Source organism: Suncus etruscus, chromosome 17 (genome assembly GCF_024139225.1).
Source record: "Suncus etruscus isolate mSunEtr1 chromosome 17, mSunEtr1.pri.cur, whole genome shotgun sequence".
Classification (NCBI taxonomy): domain Eukaryota; kingdom Metazoa; phylum Chordata; class Mammalia; order Eulipotyphla; family Soricidae; genus Suncus; species Suncus etruscus.
The window spans coordinates 17,909,178-17,915,767 of NC_064864.1; positions in this window are offsets into that span (position 1 = coordinate 17,909,178).

Genomic DNA, 6,590 nt, shown 5'->3' on the forward strand with positions numbered 1-6,590 from the left:
TTGCATCTATTGATATGATTATATGGTTTTTAACTTTTCTTTTATTGATGTGGTGTATTCCATTGATTGATTTGCATATGTTGAACCATCCGTGCATCTCTGGGAATGAATCCTACATAGTGTGTGACTTTCATGATGAAACATTGGATCCTATTTGCTAGGATTTTGTTGAGGATCTTTGCATCTGATTTTATCAGGTATATTGGTTTGTAGTTCTGTTTTTTTTTTGTGGCTTCTCTGCTTTTGATATCAGGGTGATGTTAGTTTCATAAGAACTATTTGGGAGTGTTTCTGTTTCTTCAATTTCCTGGAAGAGCTTGAAAAGTATAGACAGTAAATCCTCTTAAAAGATTTGAAAAAATTTGTTAGTGAATTGATCTAGGCTTTTGATTATCAATTTAATTTCCCCAATAGTTATGGGTCTGTTCAAATATGCTTGATCATCTTGGTTCAGCATTGGGGTATTATAAGAGTTGATAAATTCATCCATTTCTTTCAGGTTCTCATGTTTTGTGGTATAAAGTTTCTCAAAGTAGTCTCTGATTACCCTTTGAATTTCTGTAGTAACTGCAGTAATCTCCTTTTCATTTTTAATTTGGTTTATTAAATTTCTCTCTCTTCCTTTCTTTGTGAGTTTTGCTAGAGGTTTATTAATCTTGTTTATTTTTTTTCAAAGAACCAACTCTTGATTTCATTGGTCTTTTGGATTTTTTTCATGAATTTTTATTCATTTTTTTTGCCCTAAACTTTATTATATTCCTCCTCCATCTTCCTATTTTTGTTTCTTTTTGTTGATCACTGTCCAATTTTATAAGCTGTGCCATTAAGTTATTTATGTAGGTCCCTTCTTCCTTCCTGATTACTTCTTGCAAAACTATAAAATTTCTTCTTAGTATCATTTTAACTGTGTCTCACAGATTTTAATAATTTGTGTCTTTGTTTGCATTTGTTTCTAAGAATTACTTGATTTCCTCTTTGATTTAGTCTCTGACCAACTGGTTTTATAGTAGTGAGATGTTTAATTTCTAGGTGTTACAGTTTTCCCCCTGTGTCTGTTTTTATTCACTTCTAATTTTAGTGCATTATGATCTGAGAAGGTAGTATGTAGAATTTCTATCTTCTTTATTTTATGTAAGTAAGTTTTATGGGCTAGTATGTTGTCTATTTTGGAGTATCACTCATGTGCATTGGAGTAGAATGGGGATGAAGAGCCTTATATATCTAGGACAATTTCTTTCATATATTCTTGTTAGGTTTTATTCTGGTTGACATTTCAAGGGATGATAGGCAGTGTTGAAGTCTCCCGTTATTACTGTGCTGTTATTGATATCTTCCTTCAAGTTTGTCAGCAGTTGTTTTAAATATATTGCTGGTCCTTCATTGGGTGCCTATGTTTAGGAGTGTAATTTCTTCTTGTACATATTCCTTGATTATTAAGAAATGTCCATCTAGGGCCCGGAGAGATAGCACAGCGGCGTTTGCCTTGCAAGCAGCCGATCCAGGACCAAAGGTGGTTGGTTCGAATCCCGGTGTCTGCCAGGAGCTATTTCTGAGCAAACAGCCAGGAGTAACCCCTGAGCATCACCAGGTGTGGCCCAAAAACCAAAAAAAAAAAAATGTCCATCTATGACCCTTATAACTTTTAAAATCTAAGGTTTGTGACATCTAAAATTAGTATGGCCACTTCAGCCTTTTTAAGGGACTTGCATGTTTGAATGGTTGTTCTCCAACTTTTGACTTTGAGTCTATATTTATTTTGACTATTCAGATATGTTTCTTGTAGGCAGCATGATGTTGGATTTAGCATTTGCTCCATATTGACACTTTGTGTCTCTTTACTGGTAATTTAGTCCATTGATGTTGAGAGAGATGATTGTCATGGGATTTAATGTCATCTTTTAGTAGGAGTTTGGTGTGTCTTGTGGTCTGTCTTATGTTAAAGTAGATCTTTCAGTTCATCTTTTAAGGCTCGTTTTGAGTCTGTAAAGTTTCTATTTTTTTTTTTTTTAATCTGTGAAGCTGTGTATCCTGCCTTCAAACCTTAAAGTAAGTCTGGCTGGATGAAGTACTCTTTGTGATGCATTAATTTTGTTGTGTTTTCTCAGAATATACCACTGCTGCCTTCAGCCTTGAGGATTTCTTGTCACACATCTGCTGTAATCTACTCCTTTGAATGTATTTTTCTTTTTGATCTTTCTGCTTTAAGTATTCCATCCCTGTCTATGGGGTTCATCATTGTGACTAGAATGTGTCTTGAGGTGCTTTTCTTTGGATCTTTTTTGGCTGTTACTCTTTGGGCATGTAGGATTTGGTTGCATGCATTTTTTTTTTTTAAGCTCTGGAGTTTCTCTACAGTGATGTTCTTGATTGTTGAAACTTCACGTGTGTTTTCTTCCTGTTGTTTTTGTTGAACTTATCAAAGACTTCTATTTTCATCTGTTCACATTCTTTGAGGACTTTTCCCATTATCTGATTATTTGTTTTGAGGCTCTTTTCCAATCTTTTCTGCTGTATGGATATGTTATGCATCTCATCTTCCAGCTCACTGATTCTGTCTTCAGTCACTGTTACTGTTGGGGAGGCTTTCCAGTGAGGTTTTTTATTTTGCCTACCAATTTTTTCAGCCTGTTATTTCAGTTTGAAGTTTTCTTATTTCTACTCTAATATCCTCTTGATTCTTAATTGTGGCATGTTCAGATTATTCTATGCTTCCTTTGAATTCTATGAGCACCCTCCATATTTTTTCACTAAACTCCTTATCTGAGAGGCTAAATAGATAGTTGGTACTTTTCAGGTCATCTGAGCTCTTCACTAAAGTTCTTATCTGAGAGACTAAATAGATAGTTGATACTTTTCAGGTCATCTGAGCTACCATCTTTATTCTCTAAGCAACATGGAGATCTGCATTGCTTCTCCCTTTTCACGGTTGTAATATTGTGTTTGCTATGTTCCATGCTGGTGTTCTTTGACTAGGAGGAGCAAGATGCTGTGATCTCTGCTGTCTCTGGGACATGGGTTTCATAACTCTGGTTCCCCCTTTTGGATTCTGACCCTCCCCTGTGCATCACCGACAAAGCTTTGGGTCCCAAAGCCATAAACTCTGCCACTGAAGCCTCTTCTGTCTCTGGGAAGTGGTTCTGGGTCCCCTGCCTCAGATTATGACCTTCATCTGGGCCCAAGAAACTTTAAAAGTTTAATCATTGGTTGTACTTAATTACAGAATATAATTTTTAGGGAAATTTAAAAACAAAAAAGTATAATAAGTCTGCTTTTCTTTCCTATAAAGTGTGGAAAATGCTAAAAGATATGAGCGAGGTGTTATTTTGTAAATTTTATGCACTTATTCAGCTAAACCTGTAATATGTCATTAAGATCTCAATGATATACCTTATAAGTAAGGTGCCTTGGTGACCTGAGAAAATTTGAACGAAGTCTAAGCAGAGATATTGCAGAAGAGAAATAGGAACGCACATGTCATTTATTACACATAGTAGCTTTCAAAGCCTTGGGTCAATCTTCAAATACTTCTTCATTTTTATTTATTTATTTATTTTAATATATTTAAACACCTTGATTACAAACATGATTGTCGTTGGGTTTCAGTCATGTAAAGAACACTCCTCCTTCACCAGTGCAACATTCCCATCACCAATGCCCCAAATCTCCCTCCTCCTCACCCCACCCCTGCTTGTACTCTAGGCAAGCTTTCTACTTCCCTCATTCATTCATGCATGCATTCATTCATTCATTCACATTTTTATGATAGTTCTCAATGTAGTTATTTCTCTAACTGCACTCATCACTCTTTGTGGTGAGCTTCATATAGTGATCTGGAACTTCCAACCCTCCTCCCTCCTCTCTTTTGTCTCTAAAAATTATTGCAAGAATGCCTCTTATTTTTCTTAAAACCCATAGATGAGTGAGACTATTCTGCGTCTATCTCTCTCCCTCTGACTTATTTCACTCAGCATAATAGATTCCATGTACATGAAATTTTCCTATACATGGATGTACATGAAATCAAATACTTCTTATTCAAATACTTCCTATTTCATGTTTCATGAAATTTTCCTATACATGGATGTACATGAAATCAAATACTTCTTTAGCTGAAAGTTGGGGATACTAATAGGAATTCTTCCAAAGCTACTATGACTATTAAATAAGCTAATATGTGTAATGCGCTTAACATAGCAACTGACGCAGAGTCACAGAGGCAGAAATGATAGCTACTCTATTATTATTCTTAATCACTGTCTTGATTCACCTGATAATCTCATCTACCCACACCAGATGGGTGAGCCTCAAGTTACCCACCGCTCTGCACAACTGTTCTAATAGAAGGCTAGCAGTCTGACTAGTTGCTGACCAGGGATTTTTCTTTTCCCCATTAAAATGCTATCATTTTCTCTGTGCAAACCATAAACACACTGGCAGAAATTAGGGCCTCACCCACTAGGTTGCCTTGAGCCTGCTTCCCCACAGCAGAGTTTGATGAGGCAAAGAACTGGTTTCACCTTACCTAAGGGAGAAAATATTCTGCTGATTTTGTAAGTTGGGAATTGTACACTTTAGTGTGGGAGTGCTGTCCCACTCATCATTAACATGAAAAGAGAAACAGAGAGAAAGAAAGAGAGGAGAGTCAGGGCGAAGAGGGGAGAGAGAGAGAGAGAGAGAGAGAGAGAGAGAGAGAGAGAGAGAGAGAGAGAGAGAGAGAGAGAGAGAGAGAGAGAGAGAGAAAGAGAGAGAGAGAGAGAGAGAGAGAGAGAGAGAGAGAGAGAGAGAGAGAGAGAGATTTTCTCAGACTGCTACTTTAATTGGTAGGTTTGGATGTGATCCTGCTATCCAGTGGCTGTGTTAGGGTTTAATGACTTGATCAGTTGTTTGTCCTAGTTATTTGATACTTTCTGTTGTAGATCAAAAACAACTAGACATTCTGGTTTTGCAGGGACTGTCTTTAGTGGCATGGCCCAAAATGTTCCCCCCCCCCAAAGTGTTTCTTTTTAGGCATATGTGATGTCATGTATCCCTTATTATCCCCTTTGCCCCTCCAACTGGAGACATGAAGTGATTGCTTTTGTAAAATGTTAATTGGAAGAATTAAATACAACCCACTTTCCTTCATCCTTCTTCCATAAATGGAAGCTAGAATGAAATTTAAGGTTTAGGGTAATCAGTCACCTGATAAGGATGGGATTTGGAAAAACCAAACTGCAGTGTAATGTCTATGGAAGGAAGGGACACAAATTTGGTCAAAATTATTTGGGAAGGCAAGAGACTGACTTATTAAACACAAGTACCAAACTGTCCAAAAAAGTGAGCCCGAGTCCGAGTTAAGAAGAAAATTAATCAGACGACAGCTCTCAAAGTCAGGGCAAAGAAAGTGACTTGAGAAACGCAGAACTCTAGTCTCTCTCATTTCAGACTTTTGAGTGAACACCAAAACTCTGTTGTGGTGACTATTTATTTTTAGTTTGACGTCCTGCTCATAAAATGTAGTATTAAGATGGAATTCTAGCATTCTAGGATTAGAGAATAAGTTGGTACTTTCTACTCCAGTTCCCTGCTGATGATATTTTGAAAGCATTAGTAAAGACCATGCAGACACTGTCGCTATGCACTTAGGCTCATTACTTCAGGAACTCTTTGTCCATCTGCAAAGTTAAAATTGTTCATAATTAGGTTGCCTTTCAGAGCACATAAATAGCATTTGAATAAAGTATGTGACGATGATGAAAGGGGATTGAATATTGCTGCTGGATTGCCTACCTACCATCTTTGAGATGTGAACAATTTAGACAACTCATTTGTGGTCATTTATTAATTTTATCATCTATTATCATTCATCATTTTAGAAAATGTACATTTAGAAAAATGTATTATAAATGTATTTAGAAAAATGTCATTTTAGAAAAATGTATGTTAGTTGGGGCATTTGGCTAAGCCTAGATATTCACAGTCATCAGACATTTATGAATATTAAATTAATTGGTAATCATTGGGCAACTTCTGATATACTTCCTTGGAATAGGTCTCATATTATAGGAGGGAAGAATCACAGTAGAATATAATTTATATTATATAATATATAATGTATACATTATAATGCATATACATTATAATTTTATAATGTACATATACATGTATATACATTATATATAATAATTAACCTTTTGTAGCATTTAAATCAGTGGTCCTCAAACTATGGTCCATGGGCCACATATTGTATTTGTATCTGTTTTGTTTCTTCATTGCAAAATAAGATATATGCAGTGTGCATAAGAATTCGTTCATGAGTTTTGTTTTTACTATAGTCAGACCCTCCAATGGTCTGAGGGACAGTGAACTGGCCCCCTGTTTAAAAAGTTTGAGGACCCCTGATTTAAATATTATTTTATAGCCACAAAGTAATGGGTACCATAAAGACAGCAAAGGTATATATACCTAACACTTGCTTTATCATAAAAGGTTTTATTGCATAGATCCCCTCAAAGTGCTACTTAGAGTGTGATATAAACATAAAGGATGGGACATTGTAGGAGGTGATAAATGCGTTATATTTAGGAATTTTTAGAAGATAATGGAACATG